Raw genomic sequence first — 21310 nt, 5'->3', positions numbered from 1 at the left:
TGTCCAGAGCGTTTTGTCACCTAACCGACATCTAGCCCGCGAACTTTCTCGAACCTGAACCCACCTGACGATCTCAGCAGCCTGCCACCCGAGTCTTCCTCCCACACCTGCGTGGAAACAACTGCCCGCAAAAGGCAGTGAGAAAGACGACCGCCAGGCATGCTCCCGACCGCCCACTCGTGTCCCCTCGGGGTCCCGGGCTCAGCCGGCTGCAAGGCTCCCCCGGCACTCCCGAACCCGCACCCCCTGCATTTCTCTCAAGGAGACCATGGGCGCCTGGTCAGATGCGGACCAAATGCTCGGTGTGTGACGGGCCTGTCGTCCCCGTAGTCGCCTGGTCTGCCAACCTGGGCCTCCACGGAGCTCCAGCTCAAGGACGTAAAGGGACCCGGGGCTACACCAGGGCAGACGAGGGCCTCCGGGGGGAGTTCCCCGAGGACTCTGGGCTGCCCAGAGAGAAGACACGGCCTAGGCACACAAGCCAATGAGAAGAGGGCATGTTTGAAAGAGTAAAACAAAGCCCACAACCGAGGGAGAAAGAAGAGTGAAGAGGTTCGGGGCTGCAGAGGCCAGAGGGGCCAGACCTCGTACGGCGTGTTAGGGAAGCCGGGCTTTATCTTGAGCACGACGGAGAGCCGGAGAGCCCTCGACTGATGTTAACATAAGGTGACACGATAAAATTTGCATTTTGCAAAGATCACAGACTGTTCTGGGGACTTCTGCTTTGAGAGAGAAATGGGAATAGTTAACCTCCAAGGTCCAGACCAACGCGGAGTCTGTGCTTCTCTTGCTTAGCTAATTAAGAAACCCAAAGGAAGATTAGCTTCCTCTGGAGTGTTGCACTTTTCTGCTCCTCATTAAACCGTCTACACTCATCACTCCCGTTGGGTGAATTCCGGTGTGTGTGGGAGAGAGAGAGAGAGGAAACCGGGGGACCTCGGTGCAGCTCGCATCACAATATCCTTACGTGCCACGGACACGCTAGATTCTCACGGTCGCTGGCGTCCTTCCCGCTCAGCGAGCGGCGGCGGAGGGCTGAGACCATCGGCGGCCTGACTCATAAGCTGCAAAGTACACACGCTCCAACTACCGATGCCGAGAGAACCAAGGAATGACGAAAGGTTGACAGAGACTCGATTAAAATTTCATTTTTACCAAGCATCATGCTGTCAAAAAAAGAAAAAAAAAAGGAGCAGATGATTACGTGGTGAATTCAGGATTCCGTATGTCACCTGTTGAGAAAAGTTACCTGTAACTTGGAGACAAGAACAAAAGGCGGAGTGTTGTTGTTTCCATGTCACTCTGAAATCGTATTGAACGGGTCTGCTCAAGGATCACTTAGTTTTCTAAAACAACCCGCCTCTGCTTGACTTTGCCATTGAAAATAGACATTAGGGGCGCCTGGGGGGCTCTGGTTGAGCATCTGCCTTCAGCCCAGGGCATGACCCCGGGGTCCCGGGATTGAGTCCCGCTTCGGGCTCCCTGCATGGAGCCTGCTTCTCCCTCTGTCTGTGTCTCTGCCTCTCTGTGTGTGTCTCATGAATAAATAAATGAAACCTTTAAAAAAAAAGGAATAAAAAATAAAAATAGACATTAAAAAAATAATAATAAAATAACACAGACATTAAAGGCTCAGGTTCTGCAAAGTCACAAGTCCTCTTACAGACCTGTGTCTAATACACAGTATTTTTCTTTTTTTTTTTTTTGCCCAAATGAAAAAGTAACCCCAATGTCATAGTTCATCGTACTGGTGGAGACTGACCAGTTCGTTTCTAACGTAGAATCTACCGAACATCCCTTTGTTAAGTTACGTACAGACCCCCTGCCCCTCAGGTGCCCTTTGAACCAGCTTTATGATTTAGTGACTTCCTCATTAATAAAGGAGTCGGATAAGATCTTTGGCAGGTATTCATTCTGTATTTGTATTAAATTCACATTTTAATTTTTGCAAAGTATTCTTTGATGTTAACACCCCGAATTCAGTGCCGCGAGGCCTGGGTGGCTCAGCTGGTTAAGCGTCAGGCTTTAGGTTTCAGCTCAGGTCATGATCTCAGGGTCAAGGGCTCGAGCCCCAGGCCGGACTCTAAGTTCAGGGCAGAGTCTGCTTGAGATTCCCTCCCCTTCCTCGCCCTGTCCCTCTGCTCCTTCCCCTGGGTCGCGATCGCTCACTCGCTCCCTCTCAAATAAATATATAAATAAAATCTTTAAAAAGAGATGGAGAGAGAGAGAATGCAGTATAATTTTTATTATGTCCCTGTCTTTCTGCCGAACTTCAAGTTCTGATTTTTGAGGGGCAGGGGGATTTTTTTTTCATAATGTGTTTTTCTTATCCTTTCTTCGTTGTGTGTTGGCTCCGGCAAGAAGGTCAGCGCTGGGCAGACTCGCACACCCTTATTCCTGGCATCTCCGGAAACACCACCACATATGAGCGATACTTATTCTGGGCGCAGAAGAAAAGGAGACCCCATATCTTTTCCTTGATCTGTTTTTACCACTGAAGTTCTCCTCACAAAAAAAAAATTTAAAAAAACAAAAACAAAAACTAAACCAAAAAACCCATTTCCTAGAAATGTCTTCTAAGTTGTGAGAGGATTCTTGTCTGTTTAAATAGAACATATGTTTTTTTATTTTTTTGTAAGTTATTTATGTATTTAGGCCCAATGTGGGGCTCGGACTCATGACCCCAAGATCAAGAGTCGCACGCTCTTCCAACTGAGCCAGCCGGGCGCCCCCAAATAGAAATCATATTTAAAACCAAGTCAGAATGCCCCTTACTGCTCGGTCGGTGCTCCTTTTATTTAGTCCTACAGAGTTCCTACGCCTCCGGCTTTGTCTCCCTGCGCGATAAGCACACATGAAGCCAGGTGCTGGCTGCTGGGGGAAGACGGTGCCTCCTTACAGACACATGGAAACCAGCACAAAAAAACAGAAGATGGAATCAATGAAAAATTTCATCACAATCTAATACCTGATGGAACCCAAGGCTTTTGTTCCACCTTCTGATGAAAATAAACAGTGGTACATTTGCTTGTATATTTATGACCATCATCTGAGTTTCCCATACACTTTGAACCTGCTGCTTTTCCCTGTGTAAAAAAAAAAAAAAAAAATGATTTTATCCCTAAACATCATATAAAAAGGACCGAGAGGAAATAAGCACCCCTGGCTCCTTACCGTCAGGCTAATTCAAAGGGAAATTGCTCTCTTTGATGTCAACTAGAATCGCCTTAAAATCTGTTATGTGGGTTCCTGTGGCTTTTTCAAAATATAATATCAGTCTTAAGAACTCAGATTTGGGATGATTTTGACTATTAGCGTAAAGTTTAGTTCCTTTGATGCCAGAAGCATTTCCTGTTTCCAAGCCGTTGGGGAGGTAAGTAGAGGCTGCCGATCGGGCTCCAGGGGCCGTGACAGCCTAGGCCACGCCGCCAAGGTCCCTGGGGACCAGATAGGGCTGTGCAGCCTGGGTGGCCCAGAGGCCGCCCGCCACCGCATCAATTACAAGGGGCTGCGGCAGGTGCTGCTCGGCCACAGGGCGTCCCACTCGGCAGGCTGCACAGTCCGGCCTGCTCTCCTCAGGTCGCCAGGCCCTGCGACAGCCCGGGTGCTCATCTTGGTGGCGGCGGGGGCCCAGCGATGGCAGGCACCGCAGGGGTGAGGCTGTACAAGCACCCCAAGCAGGAGTAAGGCTCTATGAGCACCTCAATCAAGGGTGGGGCTCTACAAGCACCCTGAGCTGTGGTAAAGCTCTACAAGCACCCCGAGCAGAGGTGAGGCTCTACAAGCACCTCAAGCAGCAGTGAGGCTCTACAAGCACCCTGAGCCAGGGATGAAGCTCTACAAGCACCTGAGCAGGGGTGAGGTTCTACAAACACCCTGAGCAGTGGTAAAACTCTACTAACACCCCAAGCAGCAGTGAGGCTCTACAAGCACCCTGAGCAGGGGTGAGGCTCTATGAGCACTTGAGCAGGGATGAGGCTCTATGAGAACCTGAGCAGGGGTGAAGCTCTACAAGCACCCCGAGCAGGTGTGAGGCTCTACGAGCACCTGAGCAGAGGTGAGGCTCTATGAGCACCCCAAGCCAGGGCCCCAGGCCCACGGCCAGGAGGAGGCCGGAGAGGGCCGGACAATCATCTAAAGCATAAAGTCGCTCCTCCCAGTTCACTGGGGTTTCCGTCAGCACCCCATTACTCTAGCCCCCCGCATTTCCAGGCCATCAGGAAGGCCAGACCTGGAGGCAGTGTCGCGCTGAACGTGCACCCCAAGAGTCAGCCTCTCTCCGGCCGGGTCTGTTCTCGGCCTCCAGACAGCTGAGTGAAGCACTGAGCCCCCGCGAGCTGCCCCCGCAGCGCCCCCAGCCTGTGCCTGGGGGGGAGGATGGGGAGCGAACCCTGGGGTCCCACAGCCGCCGGGCCTGGCAAGTGGTGGGAGGAAGGCTGGGCCCGACTTCCCCCCAGAGCCGCTCAGCCTGGTCTGCGCCCCGAGGCGGGAGCCAGAGCCGTGGCCGAGCAAGCAGCGGGCCAGCCGCACCCGCTGGAGAGCCCGGGCCCACCGCGCCCCTTCCCTGGGGACAGGTCTGAAGACCGCGAACTGCCCCCGGGGAGCACGGGGACCAAGGCGCAAACAAGGCCGTTGGGTCCACGTCTAGCACCGGCCTGGGAGCAGAGCGTGTGGGCACCGGCCCTTCTGAGGTGCAGAAAAAATGCCCGTGTGCTCGCTCCCCCTTCGCCCGAGCTCGTTGGGCACTTCTCTGCCCCAGGGCCCTGGACCGCATGTCACTGGGGGTGCCCCTCCAGAGGCAGCGCGTGGGGCGAAATTGGAATAAATCTCATGCCAGATTCCACTTGAAAATCCTTAAGAAAGGGCTGGATTTTCCTCCAGGGTGAGAAGCACCCTGATTATTCTTTGATTGGGTCCCTGGTGAAGGAGTCAGTCGTCCCGCATTCAGGTTCAGATCACGTGTAAAAGCGAAATACTTACATACTAGATCCTTCTTCAGCGGGAGAGCTACCCACCAATGGGAGCTTGAGAAACCGAGCTCAGCTGGTACCGAGTGAGATTTAGGTCTCCCGGCTTAAACCCACTCCTTTTTAAATAAGTGCATGCTTTTTCAATCAACTCATCTCTCTCTCTCTCTCTCTCTCTCTCTCTCTCTTCTTTCCTGTTTCTTGGGGTTTTTTCATCTAGCTCTCTCTCCTTGTTTTCCTCTCAGCACCTCCCCTCTTTGTCTTTGGTTTGTTTATAGGTCCGACTGCACGTGAAGCACACATAAGGGGCAAGTGTTCCGGGCCTCACCTTAAGCAAAGCGACGAGAGCTATGACGGAGAAGTGGAACCAAGATACTGTAGGAGATGATGTTAACTGTATACCTGGGAGTTCACTGCTCTGGATTAAGGAACTCAGGTTAATTCCAAAGGAGCATTAGGATCAAGGAGAGCCAAGAGCCTTCCTGCGCCACACGTCAGCAGGGAGACTGCCGAGGCCTTGGTGGGGAGCCCCCACCCCCCGGCATCGGCACCATCGTGTGCTGGGACCCCGAGCTATTAGCCTTCAGTTAGTATAGCACCATATCTGAAAAAAAAAAATCGTATGTTGATGTTTTTTAAATCTTTTTTGGAATGATTCCAAGATTTGGGTGCCTTCGAGCTTTTTAAATCTGCAGTATTATTAAATCCCCTGAGAAGAGAGTAGAGAATTCTTCCTGGAGAGTAAGAGAAGCCTTCACAGAACAAGCAATCCTTTGAGCTGAGCCTTAAAGAAACAGGTTGAAGAGGATGCCAGGTGGGCTGTGGGGTGAATCCTCACTGGGGGCAGAAGGACTCGAACAGAAGCAGATAAAGTCTCCTTCGTTACAGAAGTAAAATCACAAAGTAGAAGAAATCCCACTACTGTCTTATCACCACTTTGTCAGCACCTGCTTGCCCTACATCCCTCCTCTCACCTGCCAGGAGCACGGATCTGCACCCGCGGCCCGTTCCAGGCAGGAGAAGCCCAAACCTACAGGCCATTCTATTTCTGTTCCCAGCACAACTACCCATGTTGAGCTAAGGTGTTGGAGTTGGTGATATCTTCACGCTCTGGCCTCTTCCATCGAGCTTTCCCCAGTCTGTCCTCTACCAGGGTCATCTTTTCCCGGTCCACGTCCCAGCACACCCCGAGCTCTGCTACGGAGCGCCAGCACGTACTACACCGACTCATCGTGTGCCGGCCCTGGTCTGTCTCCCCGCCAGGGACAAGGCTCCTTTGGCAGCAGGGACACGCTCTCCCGCTTGTACTAGTCTGAGCTCAGCCAGCCTTTTCACAAATAGATTCTTTCTCTGGGAAAGTAGAGACTGAATGAGGAGACGCACTGTTTTTATTACTAAGTGATGACATGATGAAAATATTGGCTTCAGAAACGGACTCCTTGACTACCTTTGTGCCGTCCGTGTTTTAAATATCGTCTATTTTCATTTTTATTTTCAGAGACGCGTCTTGATAAAAATGAAAGGGTTTATGTCACCCAATGTAGAACTTGCTCTAACAGCTTGGCTCTACTTTGTGAAGCCTTCTGGTTCTCTAATTCATCTTGCTCTCACTAAAAACTGACAGAAATGATTCTTTTTAAAAAACCCAAAAGCTTCTTTAGACATCAAGTGGTCTTTACCACCCAACCTTGCAGTGATTTAAGTGCAAATCAAATTTAAAACATACAGATGAATTGCATAAGGATTTGAAATGTTTATTGTACTATAACCTTCTCATCTAAAACAAAATGGCCAGGCACAACAATGTCAACGTGCTCTATGCAAACCAAGATTAATGTGGTTTTACCTATTTTTTTTTCAGTCTTACCTATTTTATACATAAAATATTTTTTACATTTGATCTTTAATAACATAAATTAGTTGATTGTTAAAGTCAATAAACTCATCCACTTAGACCAGTATCAAGCGCCCTGTATAAGTTTCACCATACGGTAGACGTCCACCACCTTCTCACCAACTTTCTCTCCAACTAGACGTCCACTACCTTCTCTCCAACTGGAAAAGATTAGCCTTTCTTCTTAGCAGGCATTTTTCTTTAAATCTTGTTTTTATTTCTTTTTTTTATTTTTATAAATTTATTTTTTATTGGTGTTCAATTTGCCAACATACAGAATAACACCCAGTGCTCATCCCGTCAAGTGCCCCCCTCAGTGCCTGTCACCCATTCACCCCCACCCCCCGCCCTCCTCCCCTTCCACCACCCCTAGTTCGTTTCCCAGAGTTAGGAGTCTTCCATGTTCTGTCTCCCTTTGTTTTTATTTCTTACTCAGGGTTTCCACATTTAAATTGTACTGCTAAAGACTGATTCCAAAAGAGTGATGGGATTCCTCTTCTCCAGCAAGATCATTTTCTTATGTTCAGCATCTATGTCGTCTCCCAGAAATTCAAATTCAGATCCACATCCCTAATTTGAGAAACCAACCTTAGCATACTATGGCATATATTCTGGCCATTTCATCCACAGTTGGTGGCAGTTATAATTAAGTTCTTTCAAAATGAACACTGGCTATCAAGAACCATAAAATATCCAATATGGTAGCTACATGTTCTGTTCCTTAGATGGAAAATCAACCTGCAAAATTTTTATAGGGATCGCTGAATCAGATTTCACCATGGTGGGCCCTGGCTCTGCCCAGACTATAAAACCTTTCATTGAATTTTACAGTATAATTATCTGGAGGGCAGTAGGATGTGGAGAAAGATGAACCCTCATGCACTATTGGTGGGAATGCAAGTTGGTGCAACCACTATGGAAAACAGTATGGAGGTTCCTCAAAAAATTAAAAATAGAATTTCCACATGACCCAGTAATTGCACTACTGGGTATTCACAAACAACAACAACAACAAAACTCCCTGGTATCATTCAAAAAGTCATATGCTTCTTATGTTTGTGGCAACACCCTTTACAACAGCCAAAATATGGAAGTAACCCAAGTGTCCGTCCATCGATGAACAGATAAAGAAGAGGAGATGTACATAGACACACTGGAACATTCCTCAGCCGTAAGAAAGAATGCGATCTTGCCATTTGTAACTGGATGGAGCCACAGAGTAGGATCCTGAGTGAGCGAAGTCGGTCAGAGGAAGACACATACCAGATGATCTCACTCATGTGTAGAAATTAAGGAACAAAACAAAGGAAAACAGGGACAAATGAACAGACCCTCAAATACAGAGGACACACGGGTGGTTTTGAGAGGGGAACTGGGGGGAGGGCGGGTGAAACAGATCCAGGGGACTAAAGGGCATAAACTTCCAGTTACTAAATAAATCAAGATACAAAAAGAACAGTATAAGGGGCACCTGGGTGGCTCAGGGGTCAAGCATCTGCCTTCGGCTCAAGGAGTGACCAGGGGTCCTGGGATCAAGTCCCCCACCGGGCTCCCTGCATGGAGCCTGCTTCTCCCTCTGCCTGCGTCTCTGCTTCTCTCTCTCTGTCTCGTGTGAATAAATAAATAAAAATCTTAAAAATAATAAAAATTCTAAAAAAACAGTACAAGGAATATGTTCAGTAAGATTGTGATAATGTTCAGTGTCAGACGCCGACTACATTCACTGCAGTGAGCACTAATGTACCGACTCGTTGGGTCATTGGGTTGCAAGTGAAAGCCCCAGTTCAGCGCCTCCGTGTTATGGGGCAGCGCACGTCACTTGGTGTCGCCTCAGTTCTTTCACCTGCTAATCGTTGGCACCAATATTTATTGACTCTCCAGCTGTGAGAGGAAAACCACAAAATCTGGAAAACACCTAGAAAGTGCTTAACTTGGTGGCTCTGCTCAGTAAGTAGTGAAATTAAGGTTTTTCTAGGAAAGTGTAAGACGCACACAGGCTTGGATTGCGGAGAAGACGACTTTGTTAGGATTAGATGAGAACTTTGTAACTGAGCAGAGGAAGGATCGTAAAATCTGTGTAATCGCCACTGCCCGCCAAGCGCCTGTCGCCGTTCCCGCAACTGGTAGGAGTTCAACACACGTTCTCCCTTTAATTTTCCATTCCCTCCGCCTCTCTTACCCTAAGGTCATGTCCTATGTCCATAATGATCAAAAGCAGAAATCAGTCATGTTTCTGAAGGACTGTCGCACGTGCGGTTTTAAATAATCGACCGTGAGGTTACTGTCCAGCTACCTGGGGTATCTTTCAGAAAACGCGGCAATAAAACGCCCCTTTGAGCCTTACGGTGATTTACATCAGAATTCCAGAATTATTTTTGAGAGGAAAAAACAATTTCTTTGATTAAAGTGGTGGCTGGGGCGCCCGGGGGGCTCAGTGGCTGAGCGTGTGCCTCGGGCTCAGTGGTGACCCTGGGGCCATGGGATCGAGTTCCGTGTGGGGCTCTCTGCTCCTTGGGGAGCCTGCTTCTCCCCCCGGCCCCTCCTGCCCCCACCCCCCATGCTTGCCCGCTTCAAATAAATGAATAAAATCTGTAAAGAAAAGTTGAAGTGGTGGGCGCGGGGCAGAGCCGTGGAGCTCGCCGGCGCAGGCCGCGGGTAAGGGGCAGGCCGCGGGCTTCGGAGCGACGCTGTCCACCGTCCACAGGGCCCCGACACCCCGGCTCGCAGCAGCCAGGCGCGTGGGAACACATCGGGCACGACCGTGAGCAGAGGGCATTTTCCGCTGGACGCCCCGTCCTCACGGACCCGTCGTCGGCCGCACAGCCTGAGCCTGCCCAGCGGCCTCCTGGGCTCCTGACGGACAGGGAGTCAGGGAGGCGCCTAACGTGTCCAGACAAAGGAGGAGATGTGTGGCCGGACGCACTCGCCCCGTCCGGAGACAGGCGGGTGGGCGCGGTTGCCGGCCCCCTGGGATCCCCCTGCCTCCTCCCTCACCGAGAGGTCTCCTCTGTCCTGCTGAAGTAACACCTTGGAATCGGCAGAGCAGAGCCGGCAACCGTGACCGCAAAGGGCATCCGAGCCCCTTGCCTCGGCCGCGCTCTGCAGATCGCGGCATCTACCCGGGAGGCGCGGCAGGACCACAGTTCTCCTGAAGAGTCACAAGATAAGTCCTGGGACTTGGACCCTCGTATCAAGTAAATTCAGGGATGCTCAGTTTTAGCGTTATAGGATATTTTTAAGGATTTTTTTTTTTTTTTTGACCAGGAAGGAGGGCCAGCGTCCTGTTAACCCAAGTAGCATTTCCAACCAGTCTAAAGAGATCGGCGTTTCACCCGTAGGCCTTTCCCTCCCCCTGCTCTCCCGCTCGCTTTCCTTCGCCCCCTCCGAGGGGTGCGGTCCCCGCTGCCCTAGGCCCCCTCGGAAGCGTTGCTCGTGAGGACCCTGCCACACAGCGGCCCACAGGTCCGGGGCGATGCAGCCGCTCCCCGGGCCCGAGCCAGAGGAGGCTGCCCTGGGAGAGGGAACTGCTGGCGACACCTGCCCCCCATGTGCTGCCAGGAAACCGCGGGCAAAGTCCTGCGGTGTCGGCTGCTTTGCCTGAGTAACAGCATCTCCTGTGTCTGCAGGTCATCTCTTGCGACCTGCGTGGTCACAATTAGAAGGGACTTGCCCACCCGCTTCTCGGCACTGACTCCGACCTCCAAAGCTGCCCGGGAAGCCGACAGCCGTGAGCTTGTGGCCCGTCACCCTGGTGACCACCCGGCTAACCATGTGCTTCCTTCCACGAATATACTTTTCACCCAAATGCTGAGTTACAGAGGGTCTCATCATAACCCAGGTACATGGAATTCACTTACTCTTCATACTTCTCCCCTTTAAAAAAAAAAATTTAGAAATATTTTTTCTATCAAAGATACTTTCTCCTTTACATCCACTCTGTCCCTCAGTCAAATTTTAGTCTCTAACATTCCAAAAGGAGACATTTTTAGACAGACTTTACATAGTTGTCGCCCGGTTATCAATTTGACGGAAGACCATCCAGGCACACAGGACTTGAGCCTCTAACACTCACTAAATATTTGTAGAGTACCTAACGCTGCTGCTGTGTGAAGATACCCCACGAACACGAAACACCGTTCCCGATTCCAAAAATTGTACAGCTCGCTTGTGGAGATACTATTATTCATTGGGTTTTAGGATGAAAAGGGCATCCAAGTTCATCACTTTACAGATGCAAACAGGAAATAATTCATTGTCGAGAGAATAAAACACAAAGGAGAAAAAGATGGTCTGACCACCTGCAAAATAAATCAAGTCCCCCAAAAAAAACAAAAATAAATAAATAAATAAAAATAAAAAAATAAAAAATAAAAAAATAAATCAAGTCCCGCCCGTATCTTCTAGAATCAGCAAAGCGATACTGCTTTACATTTGGAAAAGTCCAGATGAGCATCCAACAGTGACGCTGTCCTGCAAAGACGACCAGCCGACGGCAATAACAGGGCATCCCAGCGGAAGTCTTAAGGCGTTGGCTGGAGGCATCCTCAAGACAAAGACAAAAACGAAAAAACAGAAAACAGCGCAGCTCTTCAGGGAGGGCCTGCTCACGCCTTCCAGCATCTGACGCACCTGACAGATGGAGCAAAGGCTGGAGCAGACGCCCCGGCCGGGGGTGCCAAGGGCTCTGCGAGGAGCACGCCCAGGCGAGCCCTGTGACAGCGTGCAGCTGTGGCTCCTGGACGCAAAGGACAGCCGGAGACGACAGGAGAGCAGGGTTCCCTTCCTGTTCGGGTCTTCGATACGGCTGGCTGTCGACGCGGGGCCCGCTCATCACAGATCGATGCCATCTCCTGTTAATTAAGCTCTTTATTATAACTTGCTAAGATGTGCTTGCGGTCGGTTTTTTTGTTTTTTTTTGTTTTTTTTATCTATTCCCAAAGGAAAACTGTGCCACCTGACAATTTCCCATGAAAGTAATTATCTGTTGGCTGTACATGGATGGAAGCGCCTCCAGGGATACCATTGCTAGAGGAGCGAAAAACGGCAGAAAAGACTCCGGGATGAAAGATCCTGGAATGTGACATGACACCACGGGATGTGTTGGGCTTATTAGAAAAGAGAAAAATACGTTCCGAGTGAGCTACAAGAGGATGAGAGGCCAAAACCCACGGAGAAAAGTTAAGCATCAGACAAGTGGCAGCAGGGAGCTCAACCGACGTGAGGAGCGTCCGGAGCCAGGGCGGGGGCGGGATGGCGACGGCTCCAGGACCATGCCCAGGGCGGCCTCTGCGGCCCCAGGTCTCTGTTGCTCCCTGCGCCTTGATGTTCACGTCCAGGGCTCTGCTCCGACCTCTCGCACGTGCTTGTGGGCCTCCGTGGTGCGCCCACTCCTCTGCCCGCAACCGGACACATAAGAGTGGGCCATCGTGTTCGGGAACAGCCCCGCCAATCCCATAACCAAAGGCGTCCGCAGCGCCTACGTCGATGTGAGCACTTGGTGTAGGACTCACACCTGTGACGGTTGCTTCTGCGGCGCGTGAGCCAGGCCCCCGTTACTCCCCCCTCTGGTCGAACAGCGGTCTGGATGTTGCTCCGAAGATTCTTTTCTTGCATATGGACAAGATCAATATTTAAGTCAGTGGGTTCTGCATAAAGCAGATTACTGTTCATAATGTGGGTGGGCCTCATCCGATCTGCTGAAGGTCTTCAAAGAGATAAACTAAGGTTCCTCCCAAGGCAGAGGACGTTCTGTCTCCAGGCTGCCGGGAGGCTCCCGCGGCAACGTGGGCTCCTTCCTGGGTCCCACCCGCCGCCTGCCGCCCGCCCCTTCCAGACTTGGCAGCCCCGCGGATCACGGGAGCCACTCTCCTAGACTAAATATCTCCTCATAGACAGACAGACGATCTCCTAGTAGTTCAGTTTCTCTAGAAAACGCTGACTCATATGCACACCTGCAGGGTATAAAAATCACTAACTTGAAAAAAAAAAAGGAATTTGACTGTCATCACCCCAGGTATTCTGAATAAAAAAAAATGACATTTTATTAAATTTAAGTGAGCCCTAAATACCTGATTATAGAAACATAAGAAAGTTCTGGACTGGACTGGACTAAAGTCACAGACCTGGGACACTAGGCACCTCATCTCATAGTCTGGATTTATGATTGTTTTCTTTCCTTTTTATTTACCCCCATCGTTTTGTTCTAGAGTCTATTCATAGAGTTTCTGAAGTAGGACCTTGTACCCAGTTATATTTTTGGCAAGGTTTTGCTACCTCTCCAGAAAGTCTTATACACGCTCTCTGAACACCTCCCCTTTCTTGACTGTTCTTTTCTTAAAAAGGATCGTTGTAGTAAAAATAACAAGTACTTTGAGCTCAGAATGATGTGATTTTTTTTTTAATGCTGGATCCAAAGCAAACACTAGCTGTGTGACCTTGTCCGAGTTGCTTACCCTCTCTGAAACTCCACTGTCTTCCCTCTCAAGATCCTCGCAGTTGGTGTGCGCAGGGAACGAGGTGATGGGCACCCTGGCTGTACTGTTTATGTCAGAAGGGACCGATTGCAAAGAAAACGTGTATCTCTATGTAGCTTCTTGGTTTCCTTACTTTGAAAGTTGGTGGCAACCAAAAAGATCAACAAATACGTAATTTGGGGAGTGAATAACGTTTCTGCCATACGTAGCAGCTGAAAAGAAGGTCAAAAGGACGCATTATTCAAGGTGGCCTAACTTCTGCGACAAACAACCCCCCAGATTACTGCAATTTGACATAATAAAATAGTATCTCTTGCCCACATCACAGCCCAATCAATGTAAGACCAGGGGGGGCTCCTGGGATCTACACAGTCATGAACCCAGGCACCTTCAATCGTGAGCTTCTAACCTCAGATTGGCCCTAAAAGTTCTCCCGCTCAAGCCAGCTGATGAGAAAGAAAAGCAGAGAAAAGAGTGATGAGCACACATGGCAGCTTTTATGGGCCATTCCTAAAACGGCACGGATCACACCAGTCCTCACTCCATTGGCCGGAACTCCACTGCATGGCCTTCCCCGGAAAACGTGGTGTCGCCATATGCCCAGGGAGACAAAAACAAAGATGCTGATGAACTGGGGCATACATTTCTGTCTCAGGAGCCATAAAAACCTATTCGTTTCTTTAGGTTTGTCCATTCGTAACTGCCCACTTCCCGTCGCTTGTTCACGTGCTTTGATGTGTTTTCAGGCCTCTGGATCCCACGTAGCTTCCTAGCGACACACGTGTCCCTGTCTGCAGAATTTAATCCTGGGGACAGGGGTCGGCCACAGACCCTTGGTGTCTAAAGTAGGAAGTGAAGAGAGATGGTCGGAGGGAAGAGGGAAAAACAGACTCAGTGTGCAAATGAAAATGAGACATTTCATACGACCCTAATGAGATCATCAAACGTTCCCCTAGCCACAAGCCCCGGGTATGACGGCGCCGTCCGTCTTCCTGGGCAGCGTTCCCTCGCACGGTGCTCCCACAGCCCCCTTGAGTCCCACGCTGGGAAACAGCAGGGCGGCTCGTGGCTCCGGGGCCCCCGTGGCTGCAGAGGCCACGCCAGCGAACGGGAGCCCGACGCCCCAGCTCACCCCTTCCTTCCCTTTCCGCCGGCCTCATGCACGCCGCGTGTGCGTGGAGAAGCCTGGATCTTCTGGGCCTCCCCGGGCCCATCCCACCGGTGCAGGCCGAAAGCTTGGCCTGCAGCGCGGCCCCCAGCGCATGCTCGGAGCACGCAGCACCCCCGCGGCAGGACCCTGGGTGGAGGCCACAGGGACTCCCAACGCCCCTTGCTAACCGGTCGGCCTCCCCCAGAGCTCCTGCTGGAACGTTCCAGCAGCCGTCGGCCTCTGAAGACCCAGGCGTTGTCTGACAGCAGAGCCCCTCTTGCTACTACTCTCTCTTAAGCGTTTCCCGCGCTAGTGACCCGACGGGTGTCACAGGATTGATTAATTAATTAATTAATATGACAGGAGGATTAACCCCCCCACAGCCTCAGACGCATCCTTGCCTCCATCTCAAAAACCAGAGCGAAGCTGCGGTGAGGTTGGGCCAGCAGCCCAGGGCGGCGCGCTAGCGAGAGCCCGGCCGGACTCGGGCCTGGCTTCCCCGACTGCTCCTCCGGGGAGCAGTCTCAGCCACCGCTCGTTAGAGCCTGCTACCTGCCCGTCACTGGGCCAGGCCGCTCACTCGTGTGCAGTCCCGTTGGCCCCACGGGCCGTCCGGGACCGGCATCGCTATGACGGGGCTCCCGCCAGCTGGGGGCCCGGCCCGCACCTCGGGGCTCTCCGCGCCAGCCCCGGCCGCGCTCCTCCCGAGGCCTTACGCCTTTTAATCATAAACATTCCAAAAATACCAACAGTAGAAAGAGCATATGTATCCCTGCCATCACTCAGATTCACGAATTATTAGCACTTTGCCGTGTTTCCTTCAGCTTTTATCGCCGAGGTATTTTAACGTAAGCTACAGATATCATCATGCTTCGCTCCCTAACACTCGAGCACGCATCTCGAAAGAAGGATATTTTTTTCTATAATCGCAGTATCATTATCACACCTGACACAACTTATTAGCAATTCCCTAATATCATATTCAAAATTCCTGAACCGTTCCAAAAATATCTTTTCTACAGCTGGTTTGTGCAGATCAGTATCCTGTGTGGGATCGCAGACAGCGTTTGCTCGTTATGTAACCCCCAAACACCTCCTCCCCTCTCTTTTTGTACCAGGGCATTAATTATGGGCAAGTCCAGGCTGGTAGTCGTTAGACTCATCTGCCTTCCGGAATTTCTATTTTATTTATTTTTACTCACTTCCTTATGGTGCTGGCTAGGCTTTCCTTCTAGTTTGCACATTCCCTATGAAGTGGAAGCTATATGTAAAGCCTGAATAGATTCACCGCTGGCAAGAATACTTCATAGGTGACATTTCTACATCATCTTGTGCCACATCGGGATCTTCACAATATCTGATCATTCTATCAAAAGTGGGGTCAGGTGCACCTATGGAGTCAAGGTGATGGCAGCCAGGTCCTTTTACTGCAGAGCCGTGTTCCCTTCCTTTCAATCAGTGAGCAGTCTGGGGAGTGCGCGGTGATGGTCCCCATCAGACCTTCATTCAGTGGTTCCAGCATCCATTGAGGATTCTTGCTTGTATTATCAAGTCCATCAATGGCTGCAAATGGTGACTTTCCAACCATATCCCTCCGCCTAAATTCAGAGTTGACATTCTTCTATAAGGAAAAGTTTTCCTTCATCACTCAGGACTATTTGGTTTTGCGGAAATAGAGTTTCTTCTGGGGAAACATGTAAAATATTTAATTATTTTAAATTACCAATTATCAACATAAGGAAACGGTGAAATAATCACCTCCAATGGTGGAAAACAGATTTTCTTTTGGGAGATTTTTTTTTTAAGGGTAATTATAGACTTGTGGCATGCCAAACGTGGTCACTGTTTTATGCTCAAATGGTCTCAAACTTGGTAACTATGTACTTTCTATTCTAATGCTATTCAGCCTATATTAGGGCCTAAATTCAAATCCAATGTCCCACAGAGTTCCTGGGTGGCTCTTGCTCTCTGTGGCTCTGTCTCTTCAGGAAAAAAAACTGGAATAAATAACAGTATATAGCTTAAAGCAGTAACTACATGAGGCGGGTCAGCGACCAGGCTTAGCAGAGGGTGTGACACACAGAAAGAATGTGATGTATGTTGGCTATTGCTGTTTTCATACCAATAACGTCACCATCTCACACCAAGTCTGCCTTAAGGAATGGACTGGAGTCTGGGCATTGGTTGGGGGGGGTGGGGATGAGCAAGGGTCACGGTCTTAGTGCTCACCATCAAAGCAGCACGACGGAGGGTTCTGGAAAGTCAAAAAACAGGCAACGTAACAAGGCACTCTGGTGGATGGAAAAGAGCCAGATGAAAAATGATAATTCCCTGAAAAAAATTTCTGTTGTGCTTGTTTCAATTTTCCCAGGGTCTGCTGTATTCCAAGATGAAACAGGGAATCCTGGTGAAGCCAGAGCTGCGTGACAGTTCCACAACCTGGCAGGGCCAGTTCCTAGAAGCAGGTTGCCTGCCCACCCCTGCCACCAGCCACACTCAGGTCGCACGTAGGGCTGATGCCAGCCTGTGAGGACAGCTTACAGGTGAGCAGACAGGCTCAAGGTCACCTGAAAAGGACAAAGATCATATAAAGCATGAAAATTCTCCTATAAAAACTTCCCACATGGCCTGAAAAGATTTTTAAGTAAAAAAAAAAAATAATTATATATATATATATATATATATATATATATATATAATTTAAAATGTTATTAAAATGAGAAGGATTATTTTAATCTAGATTCTTTGAATTGTACCGGGCATCAGTCCCCCCCCAAGCCAAAGTTGAGAAAAAAAACTTCGCTTAATCTGAACCTTTGAAGGGAAATTTTGAATTTTATATCGTTTTTCTTCGGTGCCACAATGTCCATTTTATCCTGGACCTCTATTTCTTTTGTAATTGCATAGTAATCAAAGGGGAAAAAGGGATCCCTGGGTGGCGCAGCGGTTTGGCGCCTGCCTTTGGCCCAGGGCGTGATCCTGGAGACCCGGGATCGAATCCCACATCGGGCTCCTGGTGCATGGAGCCTGCTTCTCCCTCTGCCTGTGTCTCTGCCTCTCTCTCTCTCTCTCTCTCTGTGACTATCATAAATAAATAAAAAAAAAGGGGGGGGGGGAAGCCAATAGAAGAGTTTGTAAGAGAGATTTCTTAAAATGAAGACCTGCTGTGGCTTCCTATCTAGCCTCTACCCTTCATATATTTGCTAGATCACCTGCCCATGGCTGGGTGGGGGTGGAGGGAGAGGGTGCTCCTTTTTTTTTTTTTTCTTAACCTTTTCTTCTTTTTTTCTTTCTTCAGTGGTTCCAGCATCCAAAAAAATGTCTGTTTCCCTCAGAACTCACCAGTTACTGGTGTTGAGGTTCAGAGAAAGGACTAAAGTGGTATCATTCATTCAAATTATCCTGCCTCTTCGTTAGGTGTGGTGCTCGCGGCACCCGAAACTCCCAGGCGTGCCTCCTCTCGGCGCGTGTTGAGCTTTGCTTTATGATCACGTTCAGGGACCAGAGCGACTTGAGAAACACTTGGCTCCCGGACAAGTAGTAAGAACAAAGCTAAGTGTGTAACACTTCACAAAGGAACATTCAGAATCTTCCTTCTGACCAATCAAAGCAGCAAAGAACACCCTCATCCTCTTCTCCCAAATAAAAATCACGGAAAACCTCCTGGAAAATAAATCCCAAGAACTCGAAGTCAGTTACTGTTAAGAAACACAAAGTCTTAGACCGTTGATTCCCATGTTGTGCTTCTAAACCAAGGTCATTAAATAACCTCAGAAAAAGTTGGCCGATTACCTTCTTTCTGCTTGGTTGGTATTTCTGTACCAAAACGTTCAGATGGGAGGGGAATCAAGGCCTGGCAGCTCCAATTCAAGAAAGTTTGAACTGGAACTAATTTATTTGTATTTCAAAATCCTGAGGCAGATTACCTGGAAGGTGTCCCAAACCTCAGAAGCCAAAAGTTCTGCCAAACATTTTTCGGCTTGGCAACTGGTAATAGAATATGGCCAGATCATTAAAGAAATCCTGTTTTGAATTCCCTTGAAGTTTTTAAGGCGAAGTTTAAACAAAAATCATTTCCTTCAGAGACTCCTATGCATGATAAGGTTCCATCTGTGCAGAGGGAATCAGCGTCGTAGATTAAACGCCTTGACTAAGAAAACACAAACACAACAAAAATAAACCTACATTTCACTTCTAGCTCGGGACCTGCACGGCTGCTCGTTCATGAAGCCAAAAAATCTGTCTGTCTCTCGTGTCTCATGAAGGGATTGTTTATTATTCCCTTTGCTTTATCACGGCTGTACCGTTCTTTGTTTTTCAACAATCGAGTATTGAAAACAGAACAGGAAGATGGTCCTGTGCCCAACACCGCGTAAAGAGACCGAGGTGGAGATCCACAAGCCTGGCGCTAACGGGGCGTGCTACGGGACGGCAGGCAGGGCAAGGATACACTCGAGTGGGTGCCAACAAGATGAGGGAGCCGTGGACATGGACGTGGACGCCGCGAACGGCGAGGCAGGATGCTCTGGGCGCGCCGAGAAGGGCAATGCCACTTACAGCCAAGAGGTTGGCACAGATTTCAGCAAGGAGGTGGGATGAGAGCTGTGTCTTCAAGAGTACACGGCATCTCTGGGTGGCGCAGCAGTTTGGCGCCTGCCTTTGGCCCAGGGTGTGATCCTGGAGACCCGGGATCGAGTCCCACATCAGGCTCCCTGCATGGAGCCTGCTTCTCCCTCTGCCTGTGTCTCTGCCTCTCTCTCTATCTCTCTGTATGACTATCATAAATAAGAGCACACGGCATCCGGACAAAGTGGAGACGGCCGGCGAGTACCATGGTGGTTTGCCTAGAGCCTCCCCGACCACGGTGCTGCATCTGCTCGTGTCCACCCTGGCTCACAGGTAAGTCCACTTAGACCCTTAAACCCAAACTGATGATGTGAGAACATAGATTTCTCTCCTGCATGTTAAAATCGAGTTGGATATCATTTCACGGTTTTACATAACCACAGTTTACTTTAGATGCTGCAATGTATTATTTTTTTTCCATCTGAATTGTTTCAGGGCAACTTTTTCCTAAATTAACTTTACCAGGAACAGATTAAACCCGTGAAAACTGGCATGGCGAAGCCGTCCACTAACCAAAACCCACGTGGAAACAGAAGTCTGAATTCTTTCGCCTCATCGGCGCACTCCCACTTTGCTTATAAAGAGGAGTCACCTCTTTGACGTCATCCCATTGTGTCGACCTAGGGGATGATCAAAATCCACCTACTTAGCCCAATTCATTTACCAAGAAGTTACTCTTCCAAAGACTCTGAGGGTCTCAGAGCCCACAGGCCTCAGAGGCATCTCTAACAGAGAGTAAAATTATAGACGGAATCTGTGTACACACAAGGGACGGTATGTTGGACACTCATATTCTGTGTAAGAAATGAAGTTATTTTCTCATTTCCACTTATAGATTCATAATAATGGGAATCTATTATTTAGCCATCTCGTTGAAAGGGAGGCTCAAAATGTTCCTTAAACATTTTTAGACTTAGCCTTGGAGCCCATTCGCATATAAATCGCCTGCAAAAAGTTAGTATTACTTAAGTGATCTGCTCATAATGATACAAGACTGGCTTTATTTACCAAACTTGAATCTGAATGATTTTTCACATTTTCCAGGGTTTAGCTATACCTTCAAATTCAAAGATTTGCCACAATTGAAGGTGTCGAAAAATGTGTCACATACTTTGAAGGCAATTTTAAGATATATAAATAGGAAAAGTCTCCAGAAATGTTTTTAGTGACAATGCCATCGTTTCAATGTACTTTCCTACCTCTTTTGTCTAGAAAACTCCTACTCAATTTTCACGAACCAACTTTGTTTTTTTTTTTTGTTTTTTTTTTTGTTTTTTTTTTTTTTTTTTTTTACGAACCAACTTTGATATTGCTTCCTCAGTAATGCCCTCCTCGGTTTCCTTCGTTTTCTCACACAATTTCACTAAAACCTGTAACTCCATTGCTACAACCAAGTGTAAGATACAACCAACCCGTGCCTTAGTTTCCTCATCTGTAAAATGGGGACTATTGCAGATAGCATTCAGAGAGGTCAAATGAATTAGTACCACGTAAGAACAGCATGTGAACCACGGTACCCTAAAAGTGAATCATCGATTACACTGTCGTTACTGTCCCCAAGAATTGTCACGTAGAAGGTCACCAACATAGGACCATGGAATAAAACCTATGTGTTGTTTAACAGACATACCAGAATTTATACATCCCAGGGTGTGTTAGCCTTTCATAAAATGACTTAAACAATCCTACTTCTTAAAATTAAAAATAAACACTGAGATTAAGACATAGCTTTCTGCATTAAAAACACCGCACATATGTGCACGGCACTTTGAGGTTTTACAAAGCACATTTACAGTGAAGGAACTAATTTGATTTTCTTTCACCCTCACATAACTCAGCTCCAATACCAATCATACATGAGAAGCACGTAATGTATTTACCCATTTTGGCTCCCCCTTCAAAAATAAGTATCTGAGTTATTCAGGCACACCTGGTTTTATTGTGCTTTGCTTTATTGTACTTTGTGAATACTTTGTGCTTTTTTTAATTTTTTTTATTTTTTTATTTTTTACAATCGAAAGTTGGTGGCAACCCTGCATTGAGCAAACCCATCAGCACCGTTTTTCCAACAGCCTTTGCTCACTGCATGTCTCTGTGTCACCTTTCGGTAATTCTCCCAATTCTTCAAACATTTCATTATTCTTATCATTGTTATGGTGACCTGTGATCACTGCTGTTACTGATTGCAATTGTTTTGTGG

General features: G+C 48.5%; 1 long non-coding RNA gene across 4 annotated transcripts in view; it reads right to left on the bottom strand.

Moving 5' to 3' along the window:
• The window catches only part of LOC111093844, a 194095-nt gene that overhangs the window by 56687 nt on the left and 116098 nt on the right, over positions 1–21310 (bottom strand). For 2 of the 4 annotated variants that reach the window (XR_005384047.1, XR_005384048.1), the window contains exons 3-4: positions 17827–18147; positions 16714–17051 (exon numbers count right to left, since the gene is read on the bottom strand). This is a non-coding gene — a long non-coding RNA (uncharacterized LOC111093844). Of the gene's footprint in view, positions 1–15673; positions 16169–16713; positions 17052–17826; positions 18148–21310 lie in introns of those variants that run through there. The other 2 variants (XR_005384046.1, XR_005384049.1) reach the window with 2 other exon arrangements.

This window comes from Canis lupus, chromosome 34, assembly GCF_011100685.1.
Source record: "Canis lupus familiaris isolate Mischka breed German Shepherd chromosome 34, alternate assembly UU_Cfam_GSD_1.0, whole genome shotgun sequence".
NCBI classification, from domain to species: Eukaryota; Metazoa; Chordata; class Mammalia; order Carnivora; family Canidae; genus Canis; species Canis lupus.
Note: the sequence above shows the minus strand (reverse complement) of the source record. Positions and strands in the feature narration are given on the sequence as shown.